Source organism: Cyrtonyx montezumae, unplaced genomic scaffold, assembly GCF_038088225.1.
Source record: "Cyrtonyx montezumae isolate F1298 unplaced genomic scaffold, pur_monq_1.0 scaffold_28, whole genome shotgun sequence".
Classification (NCBI taxonomy): domain Eukaryota; kingdom Metazoa; phylum Chordata; class Aves; order Galliformes; family Odontophoridae; genus Cyrtonyx; species Cyrtonyx montezumae.
Genome location: NW_027072025.1, coordinates 3,368,859 through 3,387,179, shown reverse-complemented (window position 1 = coordinate 3,387,179; position 18,321 = coordinate 3,368,859). Strand labels below are relative to the sequence as shown.

The 18,321-nt window shown below is 46.8% G+C and overlaps 1 pseudogene; it reads left to right on the top strand.

Annotated features, from left to right (window-relative positions):
• The first annotated feature begins 14,527 nt into the window (after positions 1-14,527).
• Positions 14,528-15,574, top strand: LOC136051210 (cytochrome b-like; annotated as a pseudogene).
• The last annotated feature ends 2,747 nt before the right edge of the window (positions 15,575-18,321 follow it).

Below are 18,321 nucleotides of genomic sequence, written 5' to 3'. Positions count from 1 at the left end.
TACGCTAATGCTGAAGGCGGACGGCTGCAACAAACACCCACTGCCGAGCTCGGTCCCGAAGGGAAGAGAGAGTCCCATGACTGCAGACAGTTTTTATATTTCCCTCTGAGCGTAAACACGTAAGAACGCAAAGCATCGCAGAGTCCTCTGGGGAATGTAGTTCTTCTTCTCTTCTGAGACAGGCATACCTGGAACTATCGATGGTCCACGGAGCTGGAACATTAACTATTTAACTCTAAATGCACTACATGATGTTATGATGTGGAATACCAGCACCAAAAATCATAAAACCATGACATTCCACCCCTTATTCAACATCATTACATCATGCTTAATATATATATATATATATATATATAAACAATGATTAACAAGCATTAAATACAAACACATGCTATATACATATATACATATATACATATATACATATATACATATATACATATATACATATATACATATATACATAGTAATAGAATTACTGAGGGCGCTCTCCCCACATCAAATTCCCTTGTGGTACACATTGAACAACCCCATTCTTCTGCATCACCCACCAGGTAGACCCAGGTCCCTGAGCAAAAACAGTTCCACGGAGAGGTTTGCCCTCTCCAGAAGCTGGAAGAACCCAAACTGCTTTTCCCAACATGTTCTTCACATGTACTACAGGAACCTTATCTCCTTCGACAGTAGGTAGAGAGCTGGATTGGGCAGGACCATCGCGATTGATGGATCCTCTGGTGTTGACCAACCAGGTGTCTTCTGACAAATTCTTCTCCTAGTGCTTACATGTTCCACCACCCATTGCTTTCAACATTGTTTTTAAAAACCCATTGTACCTTTCAATTTTACCAGAAGCTGGTGCATGATAGGGGATATGATAAATCCACTCGATGCCATGATCTTTGGCCCAAGTATTTACAAGAGAATTTTTGAAATGAGTTCCATTATCAGACTCAATTCTCTCTGGAGTGCCATGTCGCCATAGGACTTGTTTCTCCAGCCCTAAGATGGTGTTCCGGGCGGTAGCATGGGGTACTGCATATGTTTCAAGCCACCCAGTAGTTGCCTCTACCATGGTGAGCACATAACGCTTACCACTGCGAGATCGTGGTAAGGTGATATAATCAACCTGCCACGCCTCCCGATATTTATACTTTTCCCATCGCCCTTCCTCCCAAAGAGGTTTCATCCTCTTGGCCTGTTTAATTGTGGCGCATGTGTCACAGTCATGGATAACCTGTGCAATAACATCCATAGTTAAGTTCACTCCTCGGTCTCTAGCCTACTTGTATGTTGCATCTCTTCCTTGATGGCCCGAGGTCTCATGGGCCCACCGAGCTAGAAATAATTCACTTCTGTGTTGCCAGTCCAAGTCTACTTGAGCCACCTTAACTTTGGCAGCTCGATCTACCTGATGGTTATTTTGCTGCTCTTCAGTTTCCCGGCTCTTAGGAACATGAGCATCTACATGGCGCACCTTCACAACCATATTCTTTATTCGGGCAGCAATGTTTATCCACAGTTCAGCAGCCCAAATAGGTTTACCACTCCATTGCCAAACATTTTGTTCCCACTGCTGTAACCACCCCCATAAAGCATTTGCCACCATCCATGTGTCAGTGTAAAGATAAAGCACTGGCCACCTCTCTCGTTCAGCAATATCTAAGGCCAGCTGGACAGCCTTTACCTCTGCAAATTGACTTGATTCTCCTTCTCCTTCAGTGACCTCTGCAACTCGTCGTGTGGGGCTCCACACAGCAGATTTCCATCTGCGGTGCTAACCCACAATGCGACAGGATCCATCTGTGAACAGGGCATATCTCTTTTCATTGTCTGGTAGTTCATTATGTGGTGGGGCTTCTTTAGCACGTGACACCTCCTCTGCTGGCGTTGTTCCAAACGTTTTACCTTCAGGCCAGTCCATGATCACCTCAAGGATTCCTGGACGGTTGAGGTTCCCCATCCGAGCTCGCTGTGTAATCAGTGCAGTCCATTTACTCCAAGTGGCATCAGTAGCATGATGGGTAGAGGGAGCTGTTCCTTTGAACATCCAGCTCAGCACTGGCGGTCGAGGTGCCAGGAGGAGCTGCGTTTCAGTACCGATTACTTCGGAAGCAGCTCGAACCCCCTTATATGCGGCTAAGATCTCCTTCTCAGTTGGAGTGTAGCGCTCCTCAGACCCCCTGTACGCCCGACTCCAGAATCCCAGGGGTCGACCTCGTGTCTCTCCAGGAGCTCTTTGCCACAAACTCCAACTGGGACCTTCCTTTCCAGCAGCAGTGTAGAGGATGTTCTTTACATCCTGTCCCGTCCGCACTGGCCCAAGGGCCACGGCACGGGCTATCTCCTGCTTAATTTGTTCAAAAGCCTGCTGCTGCTCAGGGCCCCACACAAAATCATTCTTCTTCCGCGTCACCCGATAGAGAGGGCTCACAATGAGACTGTAGTTTGGAACATGCATTCTCCAAAAGCCCACTACACCCAGAAAAGCTTGGGTTTCTGTCTTACTGGTGGGTGGAGACATGGCAGTAATTTTGTCAATCACATCTGTAGGGATGTGACGACGTCCATCTTGCCACTTTATACCTAGGAACTGAATTTCCTGTGCAGGCCCTTTCACTTTGCTTCACTTGATAGCAAAGCCAGCTTGTAGGAGAATTTGGATAATCTGCTCTCCTTTCTCAAAGACTTCCTCTGCTGTATTGCCCCATACAACAATGTCATCAATGTATTGCAGATGCTCAGGAGCACCACCCTGCTCCAATGCAGTTTGGATCAACCCATGGCAAATGGTTGGACTGTGCTTCCACCCCTGGGGCAAACGGTTCCAGTTGTACTGAACGCCCCTCCAGGTGAAGGCAAACTGTGGCCTGCATTCTGTGGCCATAGGAATTGAAAAGAAGGCATTAGCAATGTCAATAGTGGCATACCACTTGGCTGCTTTTGAATCCAGTTCGTAATGGAGTTGTAACATGTCCGGTACAGCAGCACTCAGCGGGGTGTGACTTAATTCAGGCCACGGTAATCTACCGTCAGCCTCCATTCTCCACTGGCTTTACGCACCGGCCATATGGGGCTGTTAAAAGGTGAGTGAATTTTGCTGATCACTCCCTGTCTCTCTAGCTGACGGATCAAATTATGAATGGGGAGAAAGGAATCCCTGTTGGTGCGGTACTGCCGTCTGTGCACCGTTTTTGTAGCAATTGGCACCTGTTGCTCCTCCACTTGTAGCAACCCTACAACAGACGGATCTTCTGACAGGCCAGGTAAAACAGATAGCTGCTTAATGTTGTCTGTGTCCACAGCAGCTATTCCAAAAGCCCATCGGTACCCCTTGGGATCCTTAAAGTGCCCCCTTCTGAGATAGTCTATACCGAGTATGCATGAAGCCCCCTGTCCGGTCACTATAGGATGCTTCTGCCAGGTTTTACCAGTGAGGCTTATTTCTGCCTCCAACACAGACAATTCCTGAGAACCCCCAGTCACTCCAGAAATATAAATCAGTTCTGCCCTTTTATAACTTGAAGGCATTAGAGTACACTGTTCACCAGTATCCACCAGTGCCTCATATTTTTGTGGTTCTGATGTGCCAGGCCACCGAATCCACACAGTCCAATACACTCTATTATCCCTCTCCCTCCCCTGGCTGAGGTCAGGGCCCCTCTATTGGTTACCTGTAGTGACAGGAACAACTTCACTGGTCGTTGGTCTGTGTTGTAATTCTCTCACCCGTGCTCGCAGTGCAGGGGTGGGTTTTTGATGCCATTCCTTCATATCTTCTCCATTTTCACGTAAGTAACTCCACAGAGCCGCGCGTGACATGAAGTGAGTGCTGTCATTTCCTCGAGCAGGACGGCGTTTGCTTCTGAAAGCTGCAATATTTTCAACCCTATCAATCAGTCGGGATACTTTCTCTAACACGTCTTCCATCTGTACTTCTAACCCTGATATGGCTGAAATGGAAGCGTGTGATGGTGGAAATTTTTGTTCAAAGTTTTGAAGTGTAAGAATCAGTTCAAAAACTGGGGGTTTTCTGTCTTGGTCCTCATATCTGTTGAACGTTGTCACTAGTGTACCGGCGTACCTTTCTGGTGCTGTTTTTGAAAGCTTCTGACATATTTCGGATGTACTCCTTACTTTCGCTGGATCATGGTCCCGATCTTCAGGATCAAACGTGGGATCATACAGCATTTCCGCCACAGCTGTTTCTCTCAAATACTGGATGCCTTCCTCAATAGTTTTCCATCTTTTCACTTTAGGTGCCAGGTCACTCTTGTAGGGATATCTTTCCCTCACAGCTACTAACATTCGTTGCCAGAGGCTGGCGATTCCATCCATATACCGGCTGATCCCTCTGTCGACAGCTGGGTCATGGGCAATGTTTCCAAGTTGGCGAGCTTCATTACTGTCGAGGGACACGCTGTTGGCCCCGTTGTCCCAACACCGAAGCAACCAAGTGACAATACTCTCATCCGGACGTCGAATAAACTCTTTTCTTGAGCCTTGAATCTCAGACATTTTCATGGGTCGACGAAACATGGTAACTTTGACTCTCTCATCATCCTCATCATCACTATGTCCATGCCTCTCACTTTTCTTTGTTGCCTTTCTTGGTGGTGGTGGTGTTGAGGACCCCCCCTCGCCTGGATCTTCCTCTTCTTTCGCCACCTCTTCTTTGCGTTCTAGGCGTGAGGACACACGTTTCCATTTCTGGCCTTCTACCGGGGCAACTGACTTCGATACCGGTGCTTCCTGTGGCTGGTCAGATGTGCCTGGGAGGTTTTCCTCTTTGGCCTGAGCCTCAGTTTGGACACTCTCTTACTCCACAACAGTATATATGCCTCGGTAAGCATAAGCCAAGCCCTAGATAAGCTGTTCCACCTCAGATCTTTCTGAGCCACAACATCCATTACTCAGATACATGCCTAGCTCCTCAGGATCCTGCAAGTGTTCAGGAGTAAAATCCCATGGCACCGGGGGACCCCATGCTTCTAATTTCTTTCCTAAAACTCTCCACTTTCCCTGCCATTCAGCATTCTCTGTTTCTGGGAAAAGCTTCCTCCACATGTTGTAAAGTGCCATTATAAGGGATACATTCTAGAGGACTAATATCCCAATCGTTAACATAGTCCCTAAGCTGTAATTCTGAAAATTCATAAGGAACTGAGAGGAGAACCTGGACACCCATTCAAATATTGTTTGGTTTGTTAACATGGTATCGTTTGTTACATTAGCCGGGGTGCCCAGGTATTTGGTAGGTGCCTCCATCACTGCTTTTAGTTTGTCATATAGGGACCAGGCTCCATAGATCAGACTGGCAAGCTTAACCAAGTTCCAGTACGTTTTGAGCATTAAAAGGGAAAAAGCAATGAAATACAATCCCTGTAAGGGCAGTTTTAACAGAAACAGTAAAAACATTTTTTTTTCTTTTACTCAAACAAGCTGGCAGCACCCGAAAAGCTTACAAATATTCCAGGAGAACCGGCAGTACGCCTGGACTTCAAGGTCGTGTTTTGCCGTACAGGACCTGCAGTACAGATAAGCTTCCGAACTAAAGACAGAGATTCACTCTAAAAGTATGTCTCTGCCCGGCTAAGGTAGCTAGTCGTGCCCCACGTTGGGCGCCAAAATTGTCAACGGTTTGCGGGACAGTTCGACCCGGTACCGTGACAATTGAGGCAGGGGACCCACGGGCCCACACCCCGGGGAAGGGGAAGGGGGAAAGGGAAAAAGGAGAAGGGAGATGGGCCCAGGAACAAAACAGCGGCAACGGTCTGAGGAGGAAAGCTAATTTACTAAATAAGATATCAGAAAGGAAAATAACACAATATAATATAATATAATTGGAATTGAGGCAAATGAATCAAATAAAATGAGCGAGAGAGAGAGTGTCCGATAAACCGAAGGCCTTACGCTAATGCTGAAGGCAGACGGCTGCAACAAACACCCACTGCCGAGCTCGGTCCCGAAGGGAAGAGAGAGTCCCGTGACTGCAGACAGTTTTTATCTTTCCCTCTGAGCGTAAACACGTAAGAACGCAAAGCATCGCAAAGTCCTCTGGGGAATGTAGTTCTTCTCTTCTGAGACAGGCATACCTGGAACTATCGATGATCCACGGAGCTGGAACATTAACTCTTTAACTCTAAATGCACTACATGATGTAATGATGTGGAATACCAGCACCAAAAATTATAAAACCATGACATATCTCCACTTTCTTTGTTTCCACTCCCATTTCACTCCACTTACCCCTCAATTTGAACCGCAGCCTTACAGTTCTCTCCACTCTTTTTCGCTCCGCTCCCATTTCGCTCCGCTCCCATTTCCACTGCAACCTTTCAGTTCCCTATAGTCCCAGTTCACTTTGCTCCGCTCCCATTTACACTGCCACATATTTGTTCTCTGCACTCCCATTTTGCTCCGCTTTCCTCCCATTTGTACCGCAGCCTTTCAGTTCTCTCCAGTCCCATTTTTTCTGCTAGCATTTTGCTCCGATCCGCTCCCATTTGCAATGCAACCTTTCAGTTCTCCCCAATCCATTTGTTTTCGCTCCCATTTCGCTCCGCTCCCATTTGCGCCGCAACTTTTCAGTTCTCTACACTAGCGTTTCGCTTTGCTCTAAGCCCATTTACAGCGCAACATATCAGTTCTCTTCACGGCCATTTCGCTCCACTCTGCTCCCATTTGCACCGCAGTCTTTCGGTTCTATCCACTCCTTTTTCTTTCTGCTCCTATTTTGCTTCGCTTCCATTTACGCTGCAAACTTTCTGTCCTCTCCACTCCCTTTGTTTCCATAACCATTTATCTCCAATGTGCTCCATTTGCGATGCAACCTGGAAGCCACTCCAGAGAAAACCCTCCAACTTCGTGGCTGCAGGACCCCTCTATTTATCTCCCAGATTTCTCCAATCTACGTGACGAACCCCTCGAACCCCTCCTGCTTGAGCATCAGGCGGGTATCACCTGAGATGGTTATCTTCCCCTGGAGGTGAGTTCCACAAAAGAGTGTTCAATGGCCACTGAGCTGCAGCTTAGGCTGCCCCAGGACATGCCCATCAGCTTGTCCCATAGAAAAGGGATTTCACAACGCTTGCCCAGGACAAGCTTGGAAGTGTTCGGACATGTTCATCAGCAACCTTTGAGGCAATGGTATAAGATATTAGTCTCTTACATCTCTACACTACCATTTCGCTTTGCTTTAATCCCATTTACACCGCAACATATCAGTTCTCTTCACGGCCATTTCGCTCCGCTCTGCTCCCATTTGCACCGCAGCCTTTCAGTTCTATCCGCTCCTTTTTTTTTCTGATCCCACTTTGCTTCGCTTCCATTTACACTGAAAATTTTCAGTTCTATCCACTCCCGTTGCTTCCAGAACAATTTCACTCCGATATGCTCCCATTTGAGATGCAACCTTCCAGTTCTGTCCACTCCCTTTTTCTACGCTCTAATCCCATTTGCACCGCAATTATTCAGTTCCTTTCTCTAATGTTGTTTCCGATTCCATTTCGTTCCGCTCCGCTCTCATTTGCACCGCAAACGTTCCGTTCAATCCACTCCCTTTGATTCTGCTCCCATTTCACTCTACTTTGCTCCTATTTGCACCGCAACCTTACAGTTCTCTCATCTCCCTTTGTTTCCACTCCAATTTCTCTCCGCTCTGCTCCCATTTTTGATACAACCTTACAGTTCTCTTCCCTCCATTTGCTTCCACTATCATTACGCTCCGCTCCTATTTGCGCTACTGTCAGCGGTTTGCGGGACAGTTTGACCCGGTACCGTGAAAAAAGGTACTCCTTTTTTTTTCTGATCCCACTTTGCTTCGCTTCCATTTACGCTGCAAACTTTCTGTCCTCTCCACTCCCTTTGCTTCCATAACCATTTCTCTCCAATATGCTCCATTTGTGATGCAACCTTTCAGTTCTCTCCACTCCCTTTTTCCACGCTCTAATCCCATTTGCGCCGCAATCATTCAGTTCTTTTCTATCCCGTTGTTTCTGACCCCATTTCGTTCCGCTTTGCTCTCATATGTGCTGCAAACTTTCAGTTCAATCCACTCCCATTGTTTCCGCTCCCATTTTGATACGCTTTGCTCCCATTTTCACCGCAGCCTTTCATTTCTGTACACTCCCATTTCCCTCTCCTTCACTCCCATTTGTGCCGCAATCTTTCAGTTCAATCCACTCCCTTACTTTCCGCTCCCATTTCACTCTGATCTGCACCCATTAGCGCTGCAACCTTTCAGTTCTGTCCACTCACTTTATTTCCGTTCCACACCCATCTGCACCGCAACCTTTCAGTTCTCTGCACTCACTTTCTTTCCACAACCATTTCGCTCTGCTTGGCTCCCATTTGCACCGCAACCATACAGTTCTCTCCCCTCCATTTGGTTCCGCACCCATTTTCTCAGCTCCCATTTGTGTTGCAACCTTTCAGTTCTCTCCTCTTTAGGTTTTTCCACTCCCATTTCACTGTGCTCCGCTCCAATTTGCCCCTCATCATTTCTGTTCTCTGCAGTTCTTTTGTTTCAGCTCCCATTTCATTCTGCACCACTCCCATCTTCGCCGCAACCTTTCTCTTGTCCCCACTTTCTTAGTTTCCACTCCAATTTCGCTCAGCTCCACTCGCATTTGCGCCGCAACATATCAATTCTCTCCTCTCCCTATGTTTCCGTCCCATTTTGCTCCACTTCACTCTAATTTGCACCGCAACGGTTCAGTTCTCTCCATTCCCTTTCTTTCCACAACCATTTTGCTCTGGCATGCTCCCATTTGCGATGCAACCTTTCAGTTCTCTCCAATCAATGTGTTTCTGCTCCCATTTCGCTCCACTCCCATTTGCGCCGGAACTTTTCATTTCTCTCCACTCCCATTTAGCTTTGCTCCAATCCCATTTACACCGCAACATATCAGTTCTCTTCACTGCCATTTTTCTCCTCTCTGCTCCCATTTTCACCGCAACCTTTCATTTCAATCCACTCCCTTCTTCTCCACTCTAATCCCATTTGCACCGCAATCATTCAGTTCTTTTTTCTCCCGTTTTTTCTGGTCCCATTTCGTTCCGCTTTGCTCTCATTTGCGCCGCAAACTTTCAGTTCAATCCACTCCCTTTTGTTTCTGCTCCCATTTCACTCCTCTCACATTTGCACCACAACCTTTCATATCTCTCCACTCCTTTAGTTTCTGCTCCCATTTCGCTCTGATCTGCTCCCATTTGCGCTGCATACTTTCAGTTCTCTCCACTCACTTTTTTTCCGTTCCACTCCAATTTGCACGGCAACCTTGCATTTCTGTACACTCCCTTTCTTTCCGCAACCATTTCGCTCCGCTTTGCTCCCATTTGCTCTGCAACCATACAGTTCTCTCCCCTCCATTTGGTTCTGCACCCATTTTTCTCTGTTCCCATTTGTGCCGCAACCTTTCAGTTCTCTCCTCTTTCGTTGTTTCCACTCCCATTTCACTGCGCTCCGCTCCTATTTGCGCCTCAACATTTCTGTTCTCTCCAGTCCTTCCGTTTCAGCTCCAATTCCATTTTGCACTGCTCCCATTTGCGCCACAACTTTTCCCTTGTCCCCACTCCATTTGTTTCTGCTCCCATTTGCGCCCTTTCTGCTCGCATTTGTGCCTCAACATATCAATTCTCTCCTATCCCTTCCTTTCCACTCCCATTTCGCTCTGCTTCGGTTTCATTTGCACCGCTAACTTTCATTTCTTTCCTCTCAGTTACTTTCCCCTACCATTTTGCTAGGCTTTGCTCCCATTTGAACCACAACCATTCCGTTCTCTCTACTCTCTCTGTTTCCACTCCCATTTCGCTTAGGTCCGCTCCCATTTGTGCGGCAACATTTCAGTTCTCTGCATTCCCATTTCGCTCCGAGTCGCTCCCTCTTGAGCCGCAACCTTTCAGTTCTCTTCATTCCCTTTGTTTCCACTCCCATTTCGCTTTTCTCCACTCCCATTTGTGCCGCAATCTTTCAGTTCTCTACACTCCCATTGTTTCTGCTCCCATTTCTAACCACTTTGCTATTATTTGCGCCGCAACATTTCTGTTCTCTCCAGTCCCTTTGTTTCGGCTCCAATTTCACTCTGCTCCCATTTGCGCCGCAACCTTTCATTTCTCTCCTCTCTCTTTGTTTCGGCTCCTATTTTGCTCCACTCTGCTTTTATTTGTACCACTACTTTTCTCTTCTTTCCTGTCCCTTTGTTTCCACTCCCATTTCGTTCCCCTCCGCTCCGATTTGCGCTGCAACCTTTCAGTTCTCTGCACTCCCATTTTGCTCTGCGCCGCTCCTTTTTGCGCTGCAGCCTTTCATTTCTCTCCACCCCCATTTCACTCCCTTTTGCACCGCAACCTTTCAGTTCTCTCCACTCCCTTTCTTTCCACTCTAATTCCACACCATTCCCATTTGTACCGCAACCTTGCACTTCTCTCCGCTCATATTTTGCACTGCTCCCAATCTCGCAGAAACATTTTACTTCTCTCCACATCCATTTTTCCCTGCTCCCATTCTCGCTGGATCATTTCACTTCTCTCCACTCCCTTTGTTTCCGCTCCCATTTTGCACTACGCTCATATTTGCGCTGCAATCTTTCAGTTATCTGCACTCTCTTTGTTTCTACTCCCATTTTCCTCTGCTCCCATTTGCACCGCAAATTTTCAGTTGTATCCTCTCCCGTTGTTTCCACAACCATTTAGCTCGGATACGCTCCCATTTGCGATGCAACCTTTCAGTTCTCTCCACTCCTTTTGTTTTCGCTCTGATTTCTCTCTATTCCCATTTGCGTTGCAAACTCTCAGTTCACTCCACTCCCATTTGTTTCCACTCCCATTTCGCTCCAATCTGCTCCCATTTGTGCCGCAAACTTTGAGATCTCTCCACTTCCTTAGTTTCCGCTCCCATTTTCCTCTGCTTCGCTCCTATTTGCACTGCAACCTTTCAGTTCTCTCCACTCACTTTATTTCCAAAACCATTTCGCTCCACTCTGCTCTTGTTTGCGATGCAACCTTACATTTCTCTCCCCTCTGTTTCCGCACCCATTTTTCTCCTCCGCTTCCATTTGAGCCGAAAACTTTCAGTTCTCTCCTCTTTCTTTGTTTCTACTTCCATTTCCCTTTGCTTCGGTCCTATTTGCACTGCAATCTTTCAGTTCTTTTCACTTCCTTTGTTTCCACACCCATATCGCTCTGCTCCACTATCATTTGCGCTGCAACATTTCAGTTCTTTCCACTCAGTTTGTTTCCGCTCCATTCCCATTTGCACCGCAACCTTTCATTTCTTTCCACTCCCTTAGTTTCCACTCCCATTTCGCTCTGCTTCACTCCCACTTGAACTGCACACTTGCAGTTCTCTCTTCTCCTTTTGTTTCCACTCACATTTCGCTCATGTCCACTCCCATTTCCAATGCAACCTTTCAGTTCCCTACAGTCCCATTTCACTTTTCTCCGTTCCCATTTTCACCACAACATATCAGTTCTCTGCACTCCCATTTTGCTCTGCTTTGCTCTAATTTGCACCGCAGCCTATCAGTTCTCTCCACTCCCTTTGTTTCCACTCCCATTTCACTTAGCTCCGCTCCCATTAGTGCCGCGACATTTCTGTTTTCTGCACTCCCATTTCGCTCTGCGTTGATCCCACTTGAGGCGCAACCTTTCAGTTCTCTCCACTCCCTTTGTTTCCACTCCCATTTTGCTCTGCTCCACTCCCATTATCACCGCAACCTTTCAGTTCTCTCTATTCCCTTTGTTTTTTCTCCCATTTTGTTCCACTCCTCTCCTATTTGCTCCTCAACATTTCTGTTCTCTCTAGTCCCTTTTTTTCATCTCCCATTTCATTCCTCTCCGCTCCCATTGCACAGTAACCTTTCCTTGGTCTCCACTCCATGTGTATCTGCTCCCTTTTCGCTCTGCTCCCATTTGCGCCCCAATAATTCAGTTCTCTCTAGTCCCTTTGTTTCCGCTCGCATTTCATTCCACTCCGCTCATATTTTTACTGCAACATTTCTCTTCTCTCCAGACCCTTTTTTTCCACTCCCATTTTACTTTGCTCCGCTCCCATTTGCTCCGCAAAATTCAGTTCTCTCCACTCCCTTTGTTTCCGCTCCATTTTCACTTCGATCCCATTTACACCACAACCTTCCAGTTCTCTCCACTCCCATTTTGCACTGCTCCCATTCTCGACGGAACATTTCTCTTCCCTCCTCACCCATTTTGCACAGCTCCCATTCTCGCCGTAACCTTTCATTTCTCTCCACTCCCTTTGTTTCCGCTCCTATTTTGCTCCACTCCACTCCTGTTTGCGCTGCAAACGTTTCAGTTCTCTCCATTCTGATCATTTCTGCTCCCATTTCAATCTGTTTTGCGACCATTTGCATTGCAACCTCTCAGTTCTCTCCTCTCTTTTTCTTTCCGCTCCCATTTCGTTCAGTTCCACACACGTTTGTGCTGCAACCTTTCAGTTATCTCCACTCCCATTCTTTCCACTCCCGTTTTGCTTAGCGCCGTTCCCATTTGTGCCACAACCCTTCAGTACTCTCCATTCCATTCTTTTCTGCTCCCATTTCGCTCTGCTCCCATTTGCGCCGCAACCTTTCATTTCTCTCCTCTCTCTTTCTGCTCCTATTTCGCTCCACTCTACTCCTATTTGCACCGCAGCATTTCTGTTCCCTCCAGTCCCTTTGTTTCCACTCCCGTTTCACTCCTCTCTGCTCCCATTACCTTCTCAGCCCTTCATTTCTCTCCACACCCTTTCTTTCCGCTCCAATTCCACTCTGTTCCCGTTTGCACTGCAACCTTTCACTTCTTTCCACTCCCATTTTGCACTGCTCCCATTCTCGCCAGAACATTTCACTTCTCTGCATTTACTTTGTTTCCGCTCCTATTTCGCACCACTCCGCTCATATTTGCGCCGCAATCTTTCAGTTCTCTTCACATCCATTTCTCTCCGCGCAGCTCCCATTTGCACCACGACCTTTCAGATCTCTCTACCCGATTTGTTTCCACTCCCATTTCGTTATGCTCCCATTTGATCCGCAACCTTTCATTACTCTCCACTCCCTTTGTTTCTCCTCCTATTTCGCTTCACTCCGCTCCTATTGTGCCGCAACATTTCTGTTCTCTCAAGTGCCTTTGTTTCCACTTCCATTTTGTTCAGCTCCCCTCTAATTTGCGCTGCAGCCTTTCAGTTCTCTCCACTCCCTTTCTTTCTTCTCCCTTTTCGCTTCGTCTTTCTCCCGTTTCTGCGACAACCTTTCAGTACTCTCCATTGCGATGATTTCCTCTACCATTTCCCTCCGTTTTGCTCCCATTTGCGCCGCATCATTTCAGTTCTTTCCTCTCTTTTTTTTTCCGTTTAATTTCGCTTCGCTAACATTTGCGCTGCAACGTTTCATTCTCTCCACTCCCATTTTGTTTTGCTCACATTTACACCGTAAGGTTTCGTTTCTCTCCACTCCCTTTTTTTCTGCTCCCATTTCGCTCCACTTTGCTAGTATTTGTGCTGCAACATTTTTGTTCCCCCCAGTCCCTTTGTCTCCACTCCCATTTCACTCCGCTTCGCTCCCATTTCGCTCTGCTCCCATTTGTGCCGCAACCTTTTATTCTCTCTTTATTTCTCCCATGCCTTCTTCAAGGCCATACTATTCCTCTGCTCGGGCCTAATCATCCACAGCCTAAACGGAGAACAAGATATTCGCAAAATAGGCCACCTACAAAAAACCCTCCCTATAACCACCTCGTGCCTCACCATCGGCAACCTCGCCCTAATGGGAACTCCCTTCTTAGCTGGCTTCTACTCTAAAGACCTCATTATCGAAAGCCTAAACACCTCATACACCAACACCTGAGCCCTAACACTCACACTACTCGCCACATCCTTCACCGCGACCTACAGCCTACGCATAACAATCCTAGTCCAAACAGGATTTAATCGCACCCCGCCAATTACACCAATCAACGAAACCACCCCATCAGCCATTTTCCCAATCATCCGACTAGCCCTAGGCAGCATTATAGCGGGCCTCCTAATTTCCTCCATCATACTGCCAACAAAAACACCCCCAATAACCATACCAACCATCACAAAAAACGCCGCCATTATTGTCACCGTCCTAGGACTCACCCTAGCCCTTGAACTATCCAACACTCCCCCCCTCCCTAAACAAAGCCCCCTTACAAACTTCTCCCTCTCACTAGGCTACTTCAATCACCTCACACATCGACTTAACCCCCTCATTCCCCTCCACGCAGGTCAAAAAATCGCCTCCCACGTGATTGATATGGCATGGTATAAAAAAATGGGCCCTGAAGGCCTTGCAAACCTACACCTAACAATGACCAAACTCTCCACCTCTCTCCACACGGGCATAATCAAAACATACCTAGGATCATTCGCCCTCACAATCATAACAATTATCCTAATTCTCCCAAACAACTAATGGCCCCCAACATCCGAAAATCCCACCCACTTATAAAAATCATTAACAACTCCCTAATTGACCTCCCAACTCCATCCAACATTTCCACCTGATGAAACTTCGGCTCCCTACTAGCAGTCTGCCTGGCTACCCAAATCATCACAGGACTCCTCCTAGCTGCACACTACACCGCAGACACCACCTTAGCTTTCTCCTCAGTCACACACACATGTCGAAACGTACAATATGGGTGGCTAATTCGCAACCTACACGCAAACGGCGCCTCATTCTTCTTCATCTGTATCTACTTACACATCGGACGGGGCATCTACTACGGCTCCTATCTCTACAAAGAAACTTGAAACACAGGAGTTATCCTCCTCCTAACACTCATAGCCACCGCCTTCGTAGGCTACGTCCTCCCATGAGGGCAAATATCCTTCTGAGGGGCTACTGTCATCACCAACCTATTCTCAGCCGTCCCGTACATCGGACAGACCTTAGTGGAGTGGGCCTGAGGGGGATTTTCAGTAGACAACCCAACCCTCACCCGGTTTTTCGCCCTCCACTTCCTCCTACCCTTCATCATCGCAGGAATTACCATCATTCACCTCGCCTTCTTACACGAATCAGGCTCAAATAACCCCCTTGGAATCTCCTCAAACTCCGACAAAATCCCCTTCCACCCGTACTACTCCCTCAAGGACATCCTGGGACTAGCACTCATAATCACCCCCCTACTCACACTAGCCCTATTCTCCCCCAACCTTTTGGGCGACCCAGAAAACTTTACCCCAGCCAACCCTCTAACAACACCCCCACACATCAAGCCAGAATGATATTTTCTATTTGCCTATGCTATCCTACGCTCTATCCCAAACAAACTCGGAGGTGTTCTCGCACTAGCAGCTTCAGTGTTTATCCTCTTTCTAATTCTGCTCCTCCACAAATCCAAACAACGAACCATAACATTCCGTCCCTTATCCCAATTACTATTCTGACTTCTAGCAGCCAACCTCTTCATTCTCACCTGAATTGGCAGCCAACCAGTAGAACACCCCTTCATCATCATTGGCCAACTAGCATCCCTCTCTTACTTTACCACCCTCCTAATCCTCTTCCCCATTGTCGGAACTTTAGAAAACAAAATACTTAAACTCTAATACTCTAATAGTTTATAAAAAACATTGGTCTTGTAAACCAAAGACTGAAGACCTTCCCCTTCTTAGAGTGAACTCAGAAAAAAAGGACTTAAACCTCTCTCTCCAGCTCCCAAAGCTGGTGTTTTCAAATAAACTACTTTCTGACTCCCCTAGACAGCCCGAATAGCCCCCCGAGACAACCCTCGAACAAGCTCCAACACAACGAACAAAACTAACAATAAACCTTACCCAGCAATCAAAAACAACCCAACCCCATACGAGTAAAACATCGCAACCCCACTAAAATCTAACCGTACCAAAGACACCCCACCACCATCAACAGTCACCACCCCTTCCTTGCAAAACTCAACACCACCGCCCAACACCACCCCCAAAACAACTACCAAAACCAACCCCAACCCATACCCCATTACCCCCCAATCCCCCCATGCCTCTGGATAGGGGTCAGCTGCCAAAGACACTGAATAAACAAAAACTACTAACATACCCCCCAAATAAATCATAAACAACGCCAAAGAGACAAAAGAAACACCCAAACTCATCAATCACCCGCACCCTACCACAGACCCCAACACCAACCCTACCACCCCATAATAAGGAGAAGGATTAGATGCCACAGCCAAAGCCCCTAACACAAAACTCACCCCAAGAAAAATCACAAAATAGGTCATATATTCCCGCTTGGTTTCACCCCAAGGACTACGGCTTGAAAAGCCATTGTTGTTCTCAACTACAGGAACAACCCATTTTTAATACAACTCCCCTATTGAATGTACCCCCCCCTTCCCCCCCAGGGGGGTATTTTCTATGTACGTCGTGCATATTTTTATATGCCCCATACATTATGGTCACAGTAATACAATCTATATACGTTCTAAACCCATTATATGTTGACGGACATCCACTTTTAGTCCCCATTCATCCCACCGTACAGCCCAATGCATGCTCTAGGATTCACCTAACTAACCACCATGCCCTTTACCTTCCCCCCCCAAGAGATACTAACTATGAATGCTTACCGGACATAACTTTACATATTCATGTAGCCTCCACATTTGGTTATGCTAGACGTACCAGATGGATTTATTGATCGTACCCCTCACGAGAGATCAGCAACCCCTGCTCGTAATGTTTATCATGACTAGCTTCAGGCCCATTCTTTCCCCCTACACCCCTCGCTCCTCTTGCTCTTTTGCGCCTCTGGTTCCTCGGTCAGGGCCATCACCCGCTTTACTCCTGATTTCCTCACTTTTCACGAAGTCATCTGTGGATGGTTTTCCCCTCTTTAGTCCGTGATCGCGGCATCTTATCTCATCTTTTGCCGTTGGTTCCTCTTTTTTCTGGGGCTTCTTCACAGGTTGCCCTTCACAGTGCCGTCGCCAGAGTCCTACTCAAGTGAAGCCTGGACTACACCTGCCTTGCGTCCTGTTCTAGACCTCTCGTGTCCCTCAATGATACGGTTTGCGTGTATTTGGTATCACCTTGACACTGATGCACTTTGGATCGCATTTGGTTATGGTTCCTCCCCCCCCGACAACATGGTGCTATTTAGTGAATGCTTGCCGGACATATTTTTACGAATTTTCAACTCCTCTATTTTCTCAGCAAAACTAGAAGATTTCCCACATTTTTATCTTCGTTTTTTATTTAATTTTTAAAACGTTTTTTAAAATTAATTTACGTTTAAACAATTCTCTTTAAACACCACAAACCCTTTTTTCAATCCGTCTTTGACAGAGTACGCATACACCATCCTATAAAACATTCTTTTTTATTAATAAAACTCCAGTACCAAACACACCACGAAACAAAAATCGTTTCCGCACAAAACCATTGAAATCAAATTTTATTTGTATTGTTAAAACCATGCTTACTCCAATTACCCTAGATTCGCCCTCGTAGCTTAATCCATCAAAGCATGGTACTGAAGATACCAAGACGGTACCCAATACCCGAGAGCAAAAGACTTAGTCCTAACCTTACTATTGGTTTCTGCTAGACATATACATGCAAGTATCTGCGCCCCAGTGAAAATACCCTCAAACCTTTCACCCACAAGCAAGAGGAGTAGGTATCAGGCACACCCAAGTATGTAGCCCAAAACACCTTGCCCAGCCACACCCCCACGGGTACTCAGCAGTAATTAACATTAAGCAATAAGTGTAAACTTGACTTAGCCATAGCAGCCCACAGGGCTGGTAAATCTTGTGCCAGCCACCGCGGTCATACAAGAAGCCCGAATCAATAGTCACCGGCGTAAAGAGTGGCCATACGTTATCCTCACCAATTAAGATTAAAATGCAACTAAGCTGTCATAAGCCCAAGATCCACCAAAACCCAACACAACATCTTAAACCTAACGACTAACTTAAACCCACGAAAGCTAGGACACAAACTGGGATTAGATACCCCACTATGCCTAGCCTTAAATCTAGATACCTTTTCCCCCACCAACGTATCCACCCGAGAATTACGAGCACAAACGCTTAAAACTCTAAGGACTTGGCGGTGCCCCAAACCCACCTAGAGGAGCCTGTTCTGTAACCGATAATCCACGATCCACCCGACCACCTCTTGCCAACACAGCCTACATACCGCCGTCGCCAGCCCACCTCCAATGAAAGAACAACAGTGCGCTCAATAGCCCCCGCTAATAAGACAGGTCAAGGTATAGCTCATGGGGTGGAAGAAATGGGCTACATTCTCTACTATAGAGCACCAACGAAAAAGGACATGAAAACCGTCCT